Below are 18,121 nucleotides of genomic sequence, written 5' to 3'. Positions count from 1 at the left end.
CAGGAGCCCACACACCCGATGCCAAAGGATCACAGCCAGGGGAGGTCTGCATGGCATCCTGGAAGGGCCAGGGCAGGACTGGGAGGATAAAGGAATCAGCCTGCCTCTGTATGGCTCTGGCGACATCCTTTCAAATCCAGTTTCCGTTTGGATATCTCCTCTTTGATCTCTCAGTTGAAAAGTCTGGTCCCCACAATGCACAAATCCCTGGTGTTGGGAGATTGTGCGATGCATTCAAGTTCCTCTTTAGGGCACCTTGTTTCAGGACAAAGGTGTCAACAGTGACCGCCAGCAGGCCGACCCCTGGGTCTTCCTGGCATGAGCAAAGCTGTATCACTTCAACAGAAGCATCGCTTGGGTGCTATGTCATGTGGATAAAGGTGCTTTTCCTCTCCCCACTCTGGGGCTTATTTCTGCTTGTTCTCTGCCTTTCTCTTTGTGCACCTGTGTGTCTTTTCCTCTCCACCCCTCTGTCTGCCCTCTCTCTATTGCTCGTTCACACAGGATATTATTCAGTCTACAAAATGTAGCAACACATTTATTACCCCTGGGTAACTCCACAGACAATCAAGAAAATGCATTTCAGCATGATGAAATGTCATGAACAATGAATGTATAGCAAAATAAATTACTCTATAAATGAAAAGCATCTCACTAATGCAGAGTCCAAGAATTTTTGAAGGTAACAATTTACTTCAATTAGCAATGATTTAAAAAAAAAATCCACGAATCAAAACCTGATATTTATAAAGGGTTTCAGACTTGTGGAAGGCCATTATTTAGCAAGTGGGTTTGTTGAGAGGGAGGTGGGCCATCATCACTGAAATCCTGCTCATCCTTCATGTCCGGGTTAACCCCAGACCTGGATTGATGCTCTTGAGTTCTCATTATCCAGGTGCATAGCTTTATCTTGTACTTAGCACACCATTTGGGGATTGCTATTTCATGCATATGCCCCTCTGGCATCTATAGCCTGGTACCTGGTACAAGGCCCCTAAGATGGTGAATGATTAAAACATGTTTGAGAAATGAATAAATTAATAATTGATACTGACTCCAAAATCTTGATGGATCTCTGCAAGATGGCAGAGTGTAAAACAGTGTGTGGCTTTGTGCCTCCCTGTGATCTGATCGATGCTGGCCGGGTTAAGGGACCTGCAGGATAAACTAGCCATCACGGATTGCCTTTAGACAAGTCAACTTCACACAGGGTGGCTCTCAGAACCAACCTTTTACTGGGAGTTCATGATACCATCCTTGTAGCATTGGGTCATCTTCAAGTCTTTGCCTCTCCTTGAGGCCCTCTCTGCTTCCCATGGGGTGCCAGTGGTAAAGAACCCACCTGCCAATACAGGAGATTCAGGTTCAATCTCTGGGTTGGGAAGATCCCCTGGAGTAGGAAATGGCAACCCACACCAGTATTCTTGCCTGGGAAATCCCATGGACAGAGGAGCCTGGAAGGTTAAAGTCCATGGGGTGCTAAGAGTCAGACCTAACTGAACACACACGCATGCATGGGGCCCTCTCTGATAGCCCTATTTATAGCTGTACCTGCCCCAATCTACACCAGGATCCGTATACACCTCACCCTGCTCTTCACTTTCTTCTGTAGCTCGTATCTCCTTCTAATATATTATGTAACTTATTTATTCATTTTGTTTGTTGTTTATTGTTGGTCTTTCCCATTAGAATATAAAGCCCCACCATGTGCCTGGCACACAGTAGGCATTCAATAAATATGTGTTGAATGAATGAATGAACACTACTGTGTGGCACTGGCCAAGAGATATAAACTGGAGCCTAGAGCAATGGTTTTGTATGTATGCCCTTTGGAAACTACAGTTCCACTGAGATGTTTCTGGCTGAGGGAAACTGAAAGGAAGGCTAAGTGGGTAGGGTTTAGGGGATCTGTCCTTCATGCAACTGCTTTACTGTTTTACATAGTGAAGTTTTATTAAATATTTCTTTTGAGAAAGGAGTTTTACTGCTTTTAAGAAAACATGTTTGATTTCACTCTTTACCTCCCAAGGGGAAGCAGAGAGCTAAGACTTTTCATCCACTTGATCTGGGCTAAGTCACCTACTAGCTCAAGCTGCGATCTCCTTTTCCCCAGGCAACTAGACTGTGCTGCACCCATCAGGGAGAAGGCAATGGCACCCCACTCCAGTACTCTTGCCTGGAAAATCCCATGGACGGAGCAGCCTGGAAGGCTGCAGTCCATGGGGTCACTGAGGGTTGGACACGACTGAGTGACTTCACTTTCACTTTCACGCATTGGAGAAGGATATGGCAACCCACTCCAGTGTTCTTGCCTGGAGAATCCCAGGGACGGGAGAGCCTGGTGGACTGCTGTCTATGCAGTTGCACAGAGTCGGACACAACTGAAGCGATTTAGCAGCAGCAGCAGCAGCCATCAGAGCTCCAGTACTGGCAAGACAGAAGTTAGTCCTCTGGGGAGCCCCCTTGGAAAAGTGGGGTTGTTAGATGCATGTGCCAACACCTTCCTTCCCATAGATGAAGCTAGGAGTAATATAAACACACAATGAAATACTATTCAGCCTTTTTTTAAAAAAAAAAAAAAAAAGGAAATTCTGCAATATGTGACAACATGGACAGACTCTGAGGACATTATGCTAAATGAAATAAGCCAGTCAGAAAAGACAAATACTGCATGATTCCACTTATATAATATAGCTAACATAGTCAGACTCAGAATCAGAGTGGCATGGTGGTTTCCAGGGGCTTGGTGAGGGAGAAGCAGGGAGTTACTGGTCAACAGGTGTACGTTTAGTTATGCTAGATAAGAGAATTCTGGAGATCAGCTTTACAACATGGTACCTATGGTTAGCAATACTGGATTATACACTTAAATGTGTTCCAAGAGTAGATCTCATGTTAACTGTTCTGATCACAATTAATTCTTTTTAAAAAAAGGAACCATGTTTGAAACACTGATTTATAGCAAAATATATCTTTCTCAACCCAGAATACTCTCTGGAAGGACTGATGCTGAAACTCCCATACTTTGGCCCACTGATGCGAAGAGCCAACTCATTAGAAAAGACCCTGATACTGGGAAGGACTGAAGGCAGGAGGGGAAGGGGATGATAGAGGATGAGATGGTTGGATGGCATCACCGACTCAATAGAGATGAGCTTGAGCAAGCTCTGGAAGATGGTGAAGGACAGGGAAGCCTGGTGCTGTCCATGGGGTCACAAAGAGTTGGACATGACTGAGCAATTGAACAAATATCTCTTTCTGTATTTAAACAAAAATATACCCTGGAAGATCTTTATTTTATTATCTATACACCAAATTCTATGTAAGTAGAATAAGTTCTTAGTTATCGCTTATTAAGGTCTACCACAGGGTTTCTAAGCTTTTTCTACTCAAAATGTGTGGGTTCCTAGACAAGCAGCAATGGAGTTTTCATGGGAGCTTATGAGAAATTCAGAACCTCAGTGTTTTCAAAGAGGATTTATCAAGTTTTGGCTTTTCAGAAGCTTTGGTAGAATACATCTTTCTACTTAGGGAGGAAGCCAAAGCGAAAGTTAACAAATCTAAGGCCTTGTTATCTTAGCTACAAGTTCTTTGCTTATCACTTTTGCATCTCAACAATATTATATGGCACTAACACAAATAATAATATAATAAAAATCATGATAATACTGGTAATTTTTCTTTTTAGTGTATGGGTTTAAAAATTGGCTCTATTGTGGAAGACATGTGACCCCATTCATGTCGCCATTTGTTATTGAACTTAGAGAACCTTTGTGATACATGCCTTGACTATCTCAATGATTTCTAAATTTCTATGTTACAAGTTTCCTTTTTTAATTGTGTAGCACTAAAAATAGAATCGGTTATAGCTACATCATTAATAAATTATCAATAAAGTTGTCCTCTGTAAAAGAAAAAAAAAAAGAACAAAATGCAGAACCTCAGGCTACAATCCAGACCTACTGAGTATCTGCCTTTTAACAAGATCCCCAGGTGGTTCTAAGCCAACCCTAAGGATTGTGTTTCCAAGGCTGCAACTTCTTACTCTTCTTAGATGACGTGAGTGCAAGGCGCAGCTAGGCTTTTCTTGTGCTGTCTCTCTTCAGGTAGAGTTAGAAACACATAGGGCTGCTAACAAAGTTGGGGAGACAGAACAGGTAGTGGGGGAAGCAGGGTATGTGGACACCCTGCACTTGAGATAGTTAGACTTGAACAGCTGACTGCATGTCCAAGACTGGCTTGTTTGTCTAAAGAACAGAGAGAGAGTGCAAGTAATTGAAATATACCATATTCCTTGAACTCCATTTCAGCCAATACTTTCAACCTCTTCCTGTAATAAATCTACCATTGCTGCTAGCAAAGAGGCGAAATGAATGGAATTATGTTGCAGCTCCTTTCTCTGCTCCCTTGCCAAGCAGAATTACTAACAAGGGATGACAGATCTTGAAAATAAGTCACCAAAAACAAAGGGAGAGAAGTAAAAGAGGGAAAGAAGCAGAGGGCCTATATCATCCAAAAATATGATAACGAAATTATAGCCCCTGAAAAAGTAGGGTCTGACAGGAGATTAACTTGAAAAGCACACACAACCCAGAAGCCAAACTTTGTTATTATACTAATTGGAAAAACAAGTTTAGTGAGCTAGCTTAGATTTTATCCACTGTATTCTTTTAAGCTGAATGCAGTTAAACAGAAATATACTTTACTATTTCTTGAGCAATTGCAAGAGATTCTATAAAGACCTTTCAGCCCCATTTTACCTCCCCTGTAATTTAGGGTTGTGGTTCTTGATGAACGATTTGTCATCTTCCTATACGATTTTGATCTTATCATTCAGCAGCCCTGTAGGAGGGCACTTAAGGTGGTTTAGCTCTGAAACTACCCATTAAGAGATGAATAAAAAGTCAACAACATTATCCACATCATTAGCTTATGTAATAAAAAGTGATTAAATACAGCTAGCTTTCAAATGCATGTAAAATAGATCTAGTTGAAAGTATAAATTTTTATAATGTTTATGTTCTGCTTGGATTGAATTACCTTAAATAACAGAAAATTGCCATCCACCTCACTGATAACCATCAATACTGAAGTCATTATTGGATTATGAAAATTTTACAAAAATGATTGGACAATGCTGTAATTTACATTGTCAGTACTGCTGTACAGCTCATTGGACAACCACCTACCTGCTCCTGCTCCAAAACTGACCAGTTACATCTTCAGCAAACAGGAGCTAGAACATGAGCTTATAGGGTGCTGGAGGTGGGACTGGGATGTGTGAAAGAGGGAAGGATGCACTTATTATTTAAGAAATACATACATTTTGTATTACTAAAGATTTGGTAACGCAAATGTGAGTGTTTTCCTGATTTGATTTCAGGGACTATGAAAAATGATGGAGAATTCCCCTATTTGTTTCCACACTCCTGGGCTTCTCTGGGCGGAGGTTCTGGAGAAGGAGGACCCAGGGGAATATGGGTTTGAAAACTGCACCTCACAAACACCCCCACATGGTTGCATCATGTCTGATTACTGAAGCCACTTGAAAGGCCACCAGGTCTCAGTTCCCTAATCACCAGGAACTCCTTTGAACAGTCATAAGCCACATTCAACAACAGTCAGCATCGGTCACACCTCCTCATTCAAAGGTTGTGTCCAGATTTGGGTTTTGTAATGTCATCTATTTGTGATATATTTTCACTATGAAATTATATCAAATTTTCACAACCAACATTTTTTAGTCTTTATCCTTACTGATCTCTCAGTAACATTTAAACCATCTATCCTTGCTGATTACCCCTTTCTCTTTGAAACACTCTTTCCTTGGTGTTCATGATAGAGGATTATCCTGGCGTTCCTTCTTTTTTCCAACCAGTCCTTCTCTCTCTCTTTCTCTTACAGTGGCTCAATCAACTCAATATGAGCACTAAATGTTGGTGTTCTTCAAGTTCATTGTGGTCATTAGTCTATAGTTTCAGACTGATTCTGTTGGCTTCTCATTCTCTTTTTAATCAATCTCATTCACTCCCTGACTTTAATGACTGTCTACATGATAATGACTCCCAGGTTATTATCTTCAGCTCAGAGCTACCTATTAGGCAGCAGTCTTGTTCATACAACTTTCTTCTCAATAGCTCTGGTTGGATTTTGACAAACACCATTAATTCCCTCACAATGGGTTTCTTTTCTATTCCATTCAAAGGCATCACCATCCAATAAAAGAAAGCCAGAAAACAAGGCATATTCCTTGGCATCTGCCTCTCCCTCACCAGCCACATTCAATCCTCACCAACCATCCATTTTCAATCATCACCCACTTACCATTTCATCTCTGAAATCTCTCTCAAGTCTCCACCTATATGATCACTATCATAGTCCAAGTTTTCATCTTCCACCAGTATTATTTTGATTGAACCGTCTCCAAATCACTCCTCACACTATAGCTAGAGTGATCTTTTAAAAATACAAATCTAATCCCGACTTTTCCTGTTTGTGAGTTTCATATTGTTCTTTAGCTTAAGGACCATACATCCTTAACCCTGCCTACTCACCTCTGAAAATGCCTCCAGTCTTGTCTTTCCCCTCATTTACTTCTGTACTCTGCTGTGCTGGCCTTCTATTCCAGCTGTTCACATTATTTCAGCCTCCTTCTTTCTTCAGGCCTTTTTCCAAATAGTTTTTCTTCCTGGAATTCTGTTCTCTCCCTTGCTGCTTTCCCATAACATTTCTCAAGATTTTATCTTGGACTTGACTTCCCCTCTTTTCTCACTCAGAGCATTTAACCACTCCAAGTTTTCCAACAGTCATTTCTGTGTAGACAGTACCCCAATACACCGCTTTTAAAGTTGTGAATGAGCTCTTAAAACAACGAATATTTATAAAACAGCTAAATGTTTGGGAGGGATAGATCAGGAGTTTGGGATTGACATATTTATGCTACTATATTTAAAACAGATAACCAACAAGGACCTACTGGACATAGCACAAGGAACTCTGCTCAATATTCTGTAATAACCTAAATGGGAAAAGACTTTGAAAAAGGATAGATGCATGTGTATGTATACCTGAATCACTTTAGCGTACACCTGAAACTGACACAATATTGTTAATTAACTATGCTCCAATATAAAATAAAAATGTAAAATGTGCAGTTCAGTGGGGTTTTAGTATATTCACAGAGTTGGGCAGTCTTCATTTCTGATTTTACAACAATTTCATCACCTGCAAAAGAAACCTTACACCCATTAATAGACACTCCCCACCATTCCCTTCCCTGAAAACCACTAATTGACTGTCTCTGTGGAATTAGCTATTCTAGACACTTAAAATATGTAGAATCATACAACATATACCTTTTTGTGTCTGGCTTCTTTCATTTCACATAATGGTTTCAAGGTTCATTCATGTTGTAGCATGAATTAGTGTTTTATTCCTTTTTACAGCTGATTAATATTCCATTATACAGATATAGCATCTTTCTTTATCCATTCATCAGGTGATATATATTTGAATTTTTCCCAATTTAGGCTGTAATGAATGAAGCTGCTACAATATTCCTGTATAGATTTTTGTGTGGACATGCTTTTGTTTTAATTTTTATTTTTAATTGGAGGATAATTACTTTACAATATTGTCATGGTTTTTGCCATACATCAGTATGAATCTTGAACATGCTTTTCTATTCTTTTGATTATATTTCTATGAATGGAACTGCTGGGTCTTTTGAAACTTCTCCTTTCCACCTTTCTCCTTATTTTAGTTCTATCTGGATCAAATAAATAAGATAAATCTCTTTAATTAAAATAAACCTTCAATTTTGTCACTTTTAACCACATTGTGTTCAAAAATCCCTCGATGACTTCCCAACGCCCTCCATCGTGTGGTCCTTTCCTAATAATTTGGTCTGAATTCCAGCCAGTCTAGTGTAAAAGTTGACTTATTTATAAAGTCTTTCCTTAACAATTCCAACCACATCCCCGATTAAAACCATGGGGACCTTTTTTTAGATTCTTTTCCTGTATTAGAGAAGATTGCGTAGAGTTCCCCGTGCTATACGGTAGGTTCTTATTAGTTATCTATTTAATGTTAACATATAGTAGTATGTATATGTCAATCCCAATCTCCCAATTTATCCCTCCTCCCCTTTCCCCATTGGTAATCATAGGTTTGTTTTCTACATCTATGATTCTATTTCTGTTTTGTAAATAAGTTCATTTGTATGTTTATATGTAACTGATTCACTTTGTTGTACAGCAGAAACTAACACAACATTGTAAATCAACTATACTCCCATAAAATTAATTAAAAATATGAATTGTATTAATCCTTTTCTAGGACTTCCATGAGCACATCTATTTGCACTTGGATATAAGTCCCAGAACAATGTGGAAGTGCTAGAACAATCCACATAGTAGGTACTCAAGAAATGTGTACTGAATGAATAAAAAATATGTATAGATATTTGTTTTTATATCTCTTCCCTATGCATCCACTGAATTTATTCACCACTTATCAGGCACTAAACCTCATGAAGGAAAGTAGCGTATTTCAAACATCTTTGAATCACCTGCTGGTAACATGCTACCTGGCCTATATTGTTTTCAAAAAATAAATGTTGAGTGACTGAATCAATCACTCAATCAAAACCAAATTCCTATTCTTGTCTTTGGACACGCTTTGAATTTCCCCACTGCTTTGTCTTGGAGAGCAGTTTCTTATCTCTGGAGAAGAAACTCATCATCCCTCACTCCTAAGAGACTAATGTCAAATAATACTTCATCCATTATACCTTTTTCCCTCCCTTAGTCCAGTAAGAAATAGTCTCACACTCTTGTAGAACTTTATTAGTAATCCTCTCACAAAGAATCCTATCCTGCCTTCCCTCACGGATGTGTCTTTGAACTCCTCTTATCCAACACCTCTCCCAGCTAGCCCTTCCCTTAGTTACAAGCTACATAAGAAGAGGGGCTATACAGTTGACCCTTAACAACATGGGAGTGAAGCTGAAAATACAAGTATAACTTATAGTTAGCCCTCCATATATGAGGTATCTACTATTCAAAAAAATCCACATATAAGTGGACTGGCACAATTCAAACCCTCATTGTTCTAGCACAGTGCTTCACACATAAGTGAATACTTAAGGACTGAATCAGGAAAAAAAAAAGGTTATTGATTTTTAATCGATTGGTTGAACTTAAGAGGATATAATAGAACTCTGTTTTTTTCTACCTTGAATTTTCCCATTTCAGCTTATGTAACCATTAAACGAAAATCAAATAACCTTTGATTCCTCTCCTCTTTTTACCCACACATCAACCTATCAGCAAGTTCCACTGATTATGGTTCCACAGAAGATCCCGAATCCTCCATTTTTCTCTAGTACCTCGCTGTCACCCTTGTCCAAGTCACTGTCATCTCTTTCCTCAATTCCTGTGAAGATCTTACAGCTGGTCTCTTTACTTTCACTCTGGTATTTCTACAAGACTGAATTTATATATTCATGCTACTATATATTTGTGAATTGATGTATTCATATTATGTTAAGTTTGAGCATTTAAGAATATATATCTGGCTTATGGTTTCCTCTTGGACTTGGATTAAACCCAAAGTCCTTTGCTTGGGTAGGGTCCCTAGGCTGGAGCTGATCCTCTCCAGAGTCCCATGTCCTCCCTAGCTCCCCCTTGCTCCATCTGCCAGCGACACTGGCCCAGAGTACAGTGGGAGTTGTATTTTACTTCCCATTCTGCTAAAAGCTATGTAACTTGGGACATGTCACTTTCTTTCTGGGACTCAGTCACCTATCTCTAAATTGAAGGGGATGACTGCTGCTAAGTCACTCCAGTCATGTCCGACTCTGTGCAACCCCATAGATGGCAGCCCACTAGACTCCGCTGTCCCTGGGATCCTCAAATAGTCCCTTTAATTTCATTATTTTCATAGTTCCTGAAGTCACTTGTTTCTACAGCCAGGATGGGTTATTAGTAGGAATCATTTCTAATACTGCTGCTGCTGCTGCTAAGTCACTTCAGTCATGTCCGACTCTGTGCTACCCCATAGACGGCAGCCCACCAGGCTCCCCCGTTCCTGGGATTCTCCAGGCAAGAACACTGGAGTGGGTTGCCATTTCCTTCTCCAATGCATGAAAGTGAAGAGTGAAAGTGAAGTCTCTCAGTCGTGTCCGACTCTTAGCGACCCCATGGACTGCAGCCTACCAGGCTCCTCCATCCATGGGATTTTCCAGGCAAGAGTACTGGGGTGGGGTGCCATCGCCTTCTCCGTCTAATACTTCTAGACAACAACAAAAAATACATGTCGGTAATGCGTTAATACAATTGTATGCTGTACCAATTTATTACGTTCAAACAAATACGTCTTCTGAGACCAGGAAGATGAAAGTGAGTGCTTCAGAAAGTATCTAAGTGTCTGAATTATCTTGCCTTCTTTTGAATAAATGAAGATTTCAGACAGCCCCTGAAGCGACTGCTGCTAGTTCATACATGCCGCGTTGATTTCTTTTGTTGATATATTTACCAGAATAAGTTTTTTTCTTTTATTAAATATTTTTTTTTTGGTTGGGAGGGAGGTGTATTCTCTTCCTATTGTTGTTGTAACAAACTACTACAAACCTGGCGGCTCAAAACAATACAAGTTTGTTACAGTTCTGGAGGGTGGAATGGGTGTCACCCTCTAGGGTGCTGGTTTCTAGGGAGGTTCTGTGGAGTGCTGAAGTTCCTCTGCTAAGGGGCTCCGTACAGGATTACGAGGGAATAGAAGAGATTTCAACACTCTCCCACTGCTCATCCAAGGCTAAATATAAGAATTATATTTGACCTCTTTATACTCCTGTGTAAGTATGCAAATAGAAGTTTGCAGGGCTAAACCTACCACCACCTGGAGGCAAAAGAAAGCAACAGGAAGATTTTGAGTAAGACAAAATCGGGTGCATTTTAGAAAAATCATTCTGAATCCAGACTACAGTTTTAGTCTCTGAGTTGGCTTAGTTATTGTCAACTGGCACCACATGTCTAGTCTCTCCTAAGGCTGTGAAATGGATTTCCCTTTAATCGCCTTCTCAGTAGTTACACATTAGTTGCTGATGAGAGGAAGCTGTGGTGATTTAACAGGCCAAGGTGAAGCACAAGTCAATACACTCGAAAGCTGCAGAGGTCACGGGGTGGTCCCACAGAGTTTCCAGGGACCTCCCCAGGAGTTCCCATTTCCTGGTCCTCTTCTGTGATCAGACCTATTGCTTCCCGGACTTCTGTGAACTCCAGCTTTTCTGCTTCAAGTTGAAGTGGTAACTTTCTCTCCAATTCTTCACCTACCTGCCCTTGCAGACCAATCTTCACTTTCTTGCTTCTCCCTCCTTCAAGTAAGTTGAAAATTGTCATGTTAAGTCCCTTAGGCCTGTAATTGTTGTAGTGTCCCTGACAGATGCAGACTGATACGTGATTATTCTTGTGTATCAAACAGTCCATGGCATGGGGAAGATCATTTTAGAAATTCTGTTTATATTTGTTGTAATCTTTCCACATCATGCCATTGCATGATACCCACAACGGTGAAAGAATAAGTAGACATCTTATAAATAAATCAATGTGCGTGTATTGAGGTGTGTGTTCAACTTTGTCATTCACAGTGGTGTGAAATCTTAAAAGTTGGAGAATATTGGTAAAATGGCCTTGAACTGAAATGAAAGTAGCTCAGTCGTCTCCGACTCTTTGTGACCCCATGGACTACACAGTCCAACGAATTCTGCAGGCCAGAATACTGGATTGGGTAGCCTTTCCCTTCTCCAGGGGATCTTCCCAACCCAGGGATCTAACACAGGTCTCCCACATTGCAGGCGGATTCTTCACCAACTGAGGGAAGACCAAATGGCCTTGGGAGAGAGACAAAACTGCAGGCAGAGGTTCAATCAGGAGGCTGCTGCAGAATTTATGAGGCTCTTAAGTGAGGTGGTGGCAGGGCAGTCCTGGATGTAAGTGGTATTTAGGATGTAAAAGAAATAGGAAGCGGTCACTAGCAGATTATCTTTGAGGAGGAAAGAGAAAGACGCTTCAAAGATGACTCCTAGCTTTGCAGCTTAGGGCTTCCCTGGTGGCTCAATAGTAAAGAATCTGCCTGCAGAGCAGAAGACAAGGGTTTGATTTCTGGGTTGGAAAGATCCCCTGGAGAAGGAAGTGGCAACCCATCCAGTATTCTTGTCTGGGAAATCCCAAGGACAGAGGAGTCTGGCGAGCTACATTCCATGGGGTCACAAAGAGTCAGACACAACTGACCAGCTAAACAACAACAGCAACAAGGTTTACAGCTTAGGTGCTTCCTTTCACAGAGCAAGAGCTGTTGGTTTCTTGGTTTATTTGCTTTTCCTCCCACTCTGCTCAACAATTGAGAAACACAATCCTACCGAAACTGAGTAGGATTCCCCTCAGGAATGTGAGAATGGTATAATAATAGGAAAACTGTCCCAAAGCATAGTGTACAGACGCTCTAAGTAAAAACACGATTGTGCTTGATTCAGCTAATTGTCCAATCCAAATTATGAGTTTCCCATTCCACTGTACAGTGCTGTTACTAGGAAATAGTGCCCAGATGGAGCCACATGACTAATTTTTGCCAGGGGAAAGTGGGTGATGGGGATGTGTGCCACCTCTGGGCCAAAGCTGTTTAGGAAGCTGGCAGGCTCCCTCCCCACTCTTCCCCTTTGATCAGAAGAATTTAGACAGCATCAAGGCCCTCTGACTTAGTGTTATATGACTGAGAAATAAGACTTCCACTGTGTTAGACTCCAAAATACATATTAGCTCAATTTGTCATAGCTGTTTGTAATGTTGTTTTTTTAGTTGCTAAGTTGCATTTGACTTTTTTGCAACCTCATGGATGGTAGTCCCCTGTCCATGGGATTTCTCCAGCAAGAAAACTGGAGTGGGTTGCCATTTTCTTCTCCAGGGGGTCTTTCTGGCCCAGGGATCGAACCCAGGTCTCCTGCTTGGAAAGTGAATTCTTTACCACTGATCCACCAGGGAAACCTCTACAGCAGTTTAGTCTACTTTAAATACTCTAAGTATTATCATAGGACCCCCAAAGCATGAAATATCAGTAAGTAATAATTGCTGATACAAACCTTTAAAAAAAAACAGATTAGTTACAGGCTTTCTTAATGTGGGGTTCATGTGTAGAATAAATTTAGTTAGAAAAATAATATTTTTATTTTCAGTAACATTCAACTGAAATTTGACATTTCTTTTCATTATGAATATAGGTAACAAATTAAGTATTATTAGAAGCTCTCTTGTCACAGATACAAAACACAGATCTTTTCCTATCACATTATAGTTGCTGCAAATATCTCATAATACTATTTACAGTCATCACTAATTCAAAATTATGGTATCTATTAGACCTGTGGCTAAATTTTGTAATTCAAAGCATTAATAAAAGCACATGTATTCTATCACAAGTTAAAAAACATTTTTATAAATGTATTTCAAAATAACAGATTTTTAATAGTATTTGTATTTGAAGCATTTAAAAACCTTATTTTTAAAAGTGACCCATAGCACGAAAAAAAGGTTAAGAATCCCTGAAACAAATGTCCTTAATTTAGCAATGAATATCTAATTTAGAACAATAGAGTTTCTGCTTCCAAACTTAATATTTCTAGTTTGAATACTAGCTATCATAAAAATATAGATAGAATTGTAACAGTTAAGAAAGAATATGGTAGTAATTTAGGCATCAGAATATTAATTAAATATTTTAATAAAATAATGTCAGGAGTAAAACAAACCTGTGCATGTTTGCATACGTGTGGGCATATGCATATGTGGGTCGGGAAGGTCCCCTGGAGGAGGGCATGGCAACCCGCTCCAGTATTTTTTCCTGGAGAATCCCATGGACAAAAGAGCTTGGCAAGCTACAGTCCATAGGATCACAAAGAGTTGACATGACTGAAGCGGCTGAGCACGCACATGCAAGTAAAGGTCTGTAATCTTTTTTATTGAGGACAACCATGGTCATTTATACCTGTTAAGACTACTTTTAGAATATTGTTTTCTAATTAATCCCTGTGATCATTTTATAAATAGAAAAATTCTTGTTAAGGTATTTACAATATTCTTCACTAAACCTTACAAGCAGGTGCTTATATTGAATAATATATGAATTATATATAAGTAAAGATATTCCACTTTATTCATGAATCATTATGGGGATTGCAATATTAAAGAGTTTTAATTTCATCTAAGTTTTGTAGTCAGTCTAAAAATAGTGCTCTTTTTCTAAAACCAGAACTCAAAAGCTTCTTGAACTTTTAGTTTCCAAAGGCAGTAGACCATACTCTGAACCACCTGCCATATAATCTTGTACCATCAAGTCTTTCCATTTATGACTTCTAAGTACCTAAAAATAATCACTTTTCAAAATCACTTTAAATGATATTTAAATCACTTTTGCATAATCAAGAGCCCTTCCTTCCAGTAAAGTATTCAATAGCTATTTCCAAAAGTGAGAAGCTTGACCAATTATTTTCACAAGGTAATCCAGTGTGAAAAATTGGGGCTTTCATATAAACAAGTCCTGAGGTTGGGATCTTAGTCCATTACTTAAAAGTTTTGTGATTCTAAATATTTTTTTTTTCTGAGTTTCAATTTCTTCCTCATGAATTGGAGATACCATCACCTACCCCATACTGTTTTTGTGAATATTAAATAAGATACTTATCTGAATTTCAACAGATTAATGTCTATGTAAAAAAATTGTTCATTCTAATGCCTTACTGACTTATAAATAGAATTATCACACAGTTTGAACTTTATAATGACTTAGAAAAATATGTGCATAGGAAACTTTTTGTGCCAGGGTAGAACTTTTTAAAACTTGGCTCTGCAAACATACCGTATCCATCATTATAAATACTGACAGTTTAAACATCTCTATTTTTTTTTTCTCACAGTGTATATATGTATATATCTAAATTTTTGAGACAGAATTCTGTTGGATCTGGTGTTTGTGTGTTGGGTTTTGAGGCACTCACTGCTCATCTAACTAAAGGGAAATGATTTAAAATGCCAATAAAAAGTTTCTGACAGATTTCCCTGGGCATGTAATGACAGATTAAATCTAAAGCAGTGAATTCTATGGTTACCTAAGTTAACACACTATCTGTGTATTAACAGCTAGTGGGAGTAGTCCTTTTATTTGCTTTGGATGTTATGAATTGTTTGTGATGGTTTTATTTTTCCTTCTCCAAAGTTGTGGTTAGATTAAGTACTAAAGTGTTCTGCCAAGCACATCTCCTTTTGAAGTGGCTTTATACTTCTAGGGAAATTCATTTGGGGGGTAATTTTTATTGTTTAGATGTTCACAAATTTTGCACACAGCGATTAGATAATAATAGCAGCTAAAATTTGCTGACCTTTTCCTTAGGGAATGGTAACAAATGACTTAAATACATTGTTTCTCCTAAACCAACAATCTTCCCATTAGATAGGTGTTATCAGAGACAGAAAGTAACTTGTCCACGGTTGGAAAACTTCTAAGTGGCAGAACTAAGATCCAAATCCTAACTTAGGTGTCTTCCAAAGCCTATTACTTAATAGCAATGATACTATAAAACTCTTTGATTTCCTAATAAGTGTCTGGATATCTGAACTCAATGATATTTCATGGCATGTTGTAATGCTGAGAATTTCAGAAGCCCAGACCTGGTGGGAACTTTTAAAATGAGCATGAAAATATTATAAGCCACTTGATTTCCTAGTGAAAGTGTTGGTTGCTCAGTCGTGTCCAACTCTTTGTGACCCCATGTACTGTACTTCCAGGCTCCTCTGTCCATGGAATTCTCCAGGCAAGAATACTGGAGTGGGTTGCCTTTCCCTTCTCCAGGGGATCTTCCCAACCCAGGTATTGAACCCGATTCTCCTGCATTGTGGGCAGATTCTTTACCGTCTGAACCACCAAACTCTGGGCGATTTCCTAGGAACAAATAGAAATGAAAATGACACATGATCAAATATCAAATTGCCATCAAATATCAAACATGAGAAAATAAGAGACAAGTAGAATATTGCTTCTGAAAGCTCTGGTGAGGAAGTCTGTCAGCATTATTCCCAATGAGGCTGAAAATCTTAGTCTTGATCCCACATCCAGCCACATCCCCTCCCCTGGACTATGGAAAGTCAGTGGGTTAAATTCTAATCTCAAATTCAGTAATAGAGTGTTTTCAATATTCAAGTAGGTTGAGTGAGGGACACACAGAATTTAATTCTGTATCTTCAATACTGACTGTTCTCTGAATGCTAGATTCCCACCTCTAAGTACTTGCTAGATGCTCCCATTTGGATGTTCACCACCATTTCGGCTTACTGTACCTAAATTGGAGGACCAGTTATAACCCACAAACTAGTACTTATTAATGAGACCTTCAGGACAGGCATTAGACTGTGGGGCCTGATTGCTTATGTTCCAGACCTGGCTGTCACTCATTATCTGTGTGTCTAAATATATCATCTAAGCTCTCTTTCCACTGCTAAGTTTCCCATCTGTGCAGTGGAAATAATATTTATTTCATGGGGTTGTTAAGAAGATTAAATAAATTATTACGTGTAAAGCACTTAGACAAGTGCTGGGCACATTGTAAGCACCATGGAAACGGTGGTGGTTATTACTACTCTGATTCTCCATCCTCTAGGCTGAAAATTACAGTCTTTATTTGGGTTGCTACATGTGGGAACAAGGTGAGAACAAGGTCAAGGGAGAAGTTAGCTTCCAACTGCTTTTGGTACTTCTTTTGGAATATTTATCCCATTTCAAAAGCTGCCATCTTTAGGCTTTCCTGATCACAATAGTAGTCTTCCTGTTGCCAGTTATGTCTCTCCTACAATTCATTCCCTATCCCACCAGATCTATCTGTTTGTGTTGATTTAACAGAATTATCCTCCTACTCAAAAAACTTGGTGTTTAATGCTACAGTATATAATGCAAATTCCTTACTCTGGGACAGAAAATCCTTTCAATCCAGCCCCAGCCTATTTTTTTAACCTCATCTCTCTGCTTCGCAGGTCAAAGAAGCTACAGGCAAACCAGTCCACTCAGTGCTATGTACTCTTCTTCACACAACATTTGCGGGGCCTGAATATCCTCTTCTCACTCTTCAAATCCTACCTGCACTCTTGGGTCAGCTCAAATTTTGTCTCCTCCGAAGACTCTAGACATGCCATAAGCGCTATGAATTGGAGCAGACATAAAGGGCAACAGAATAAAAAGTCAAAGTTTACTAATCCAGAGTGCACATGTATGGGGAGGATGATTAAGTAAAAAGCAAAGAAAAGGTATGGGTTTTTTTGGGAAATAGTCAGTGAATTATAAAATTTTAAAACTACTCAGTTATTTTCATATTTATATAGTGATACAAATAATGACTGAAGTAACTAGCAAAGGGCTTGCTTGCTGTAACCCAAGTATTTTAATAAATACATCTCATGTATAATTGACTGCTTGAAATTACTCTTCAAGATTAAATTAACAGCCCTCTCTATCTCCCTTGCCCATTCCACTATAACATGTTACTCTCCTAAGAAATCTTACATGCTCAAAAAAAAAAAGAAAAGTCAGTGGAAAAAACAGGAGTTTCAGATTTATAACATTGCTGAATAAGGAATTTCAACAATAAAGTTTACTTGCTTATAGCCATAGATGTATGGTTATAAAATATAGACATTACTGAGCAAATATAGTATTTTATTATATCAAAGATATCGGTCTTTCACTCTAGCATCAATGACAGACAGAACTTCTTACCATTCCTAGCATCTCTGATACGATAAATTAAGCAGAACTGCCCAAATAAACAGAGAAGGCAATGGCACCCCACTCCAGCACTCTTGCCTGGAAAATCCCATGAATGGAGGAGCCTGGTAGGCTGCAGTCCATGGGGTCGCTAAGAGTCGGACACGACTGAGCAACTTCACTTTCACTTTCCACTTTTATGCACTGGAGAAGGAAATGGCAACCCACTCCAGTGTTCTTGTCTGGAGAATCCCAGGGATGGGGGAGGCCTGGTGGGCTGCCGTCTATGGGGTCACACAGAGTCGGACACGATTGAAGCGACTTA

The 18,121-nt window shown here is 39.3% G+C and overlaps 1 long non-coding RNA gene across 1 annotated transcript; it reads left to right on the top strand.

Moving 5' to 3' along the window:
- The first annotated feature begins 11,238 nt into the window (after window positions 1–11,238).
- LOC123331497 lies at window positions 11,239–17,497 on the top strand. The gene is made up of 3 exons (XR_006548133.1): window positions 11,239–11,377; window positions 15,831–15,912; window positions 17,070–17,497. It is a non-coding gene; the product is annotated as an uncharacterized LOC123331497 (long non-coding RNA).
- The last annotated feature ends 624 nt before the right edge of the window (window positions 17,498–18,121 follow it).

The sequence above is a fragment of the Bubalus bubalis genome, chromosome 2, assembly GCF_019923935.1.
Source record: "Bubalus bubalis isolate 160015118507 breed Murrah chromosome 2, NDDB_SH_1, whole genome shotgun sequence".
Classification (NCBI taxonomy): domain Eukaryota; kingdom Metazoa; phylum Chordata; class Mammalia; order Artiodactyla; family Bovidae; genus Bubalus; species Bubalus bubalis.
The sequence above is the reverse complement of the archived record's forward strand: the minus strand, read 5'-3'. Positions and strand labels throughout refer to the sequence as shown.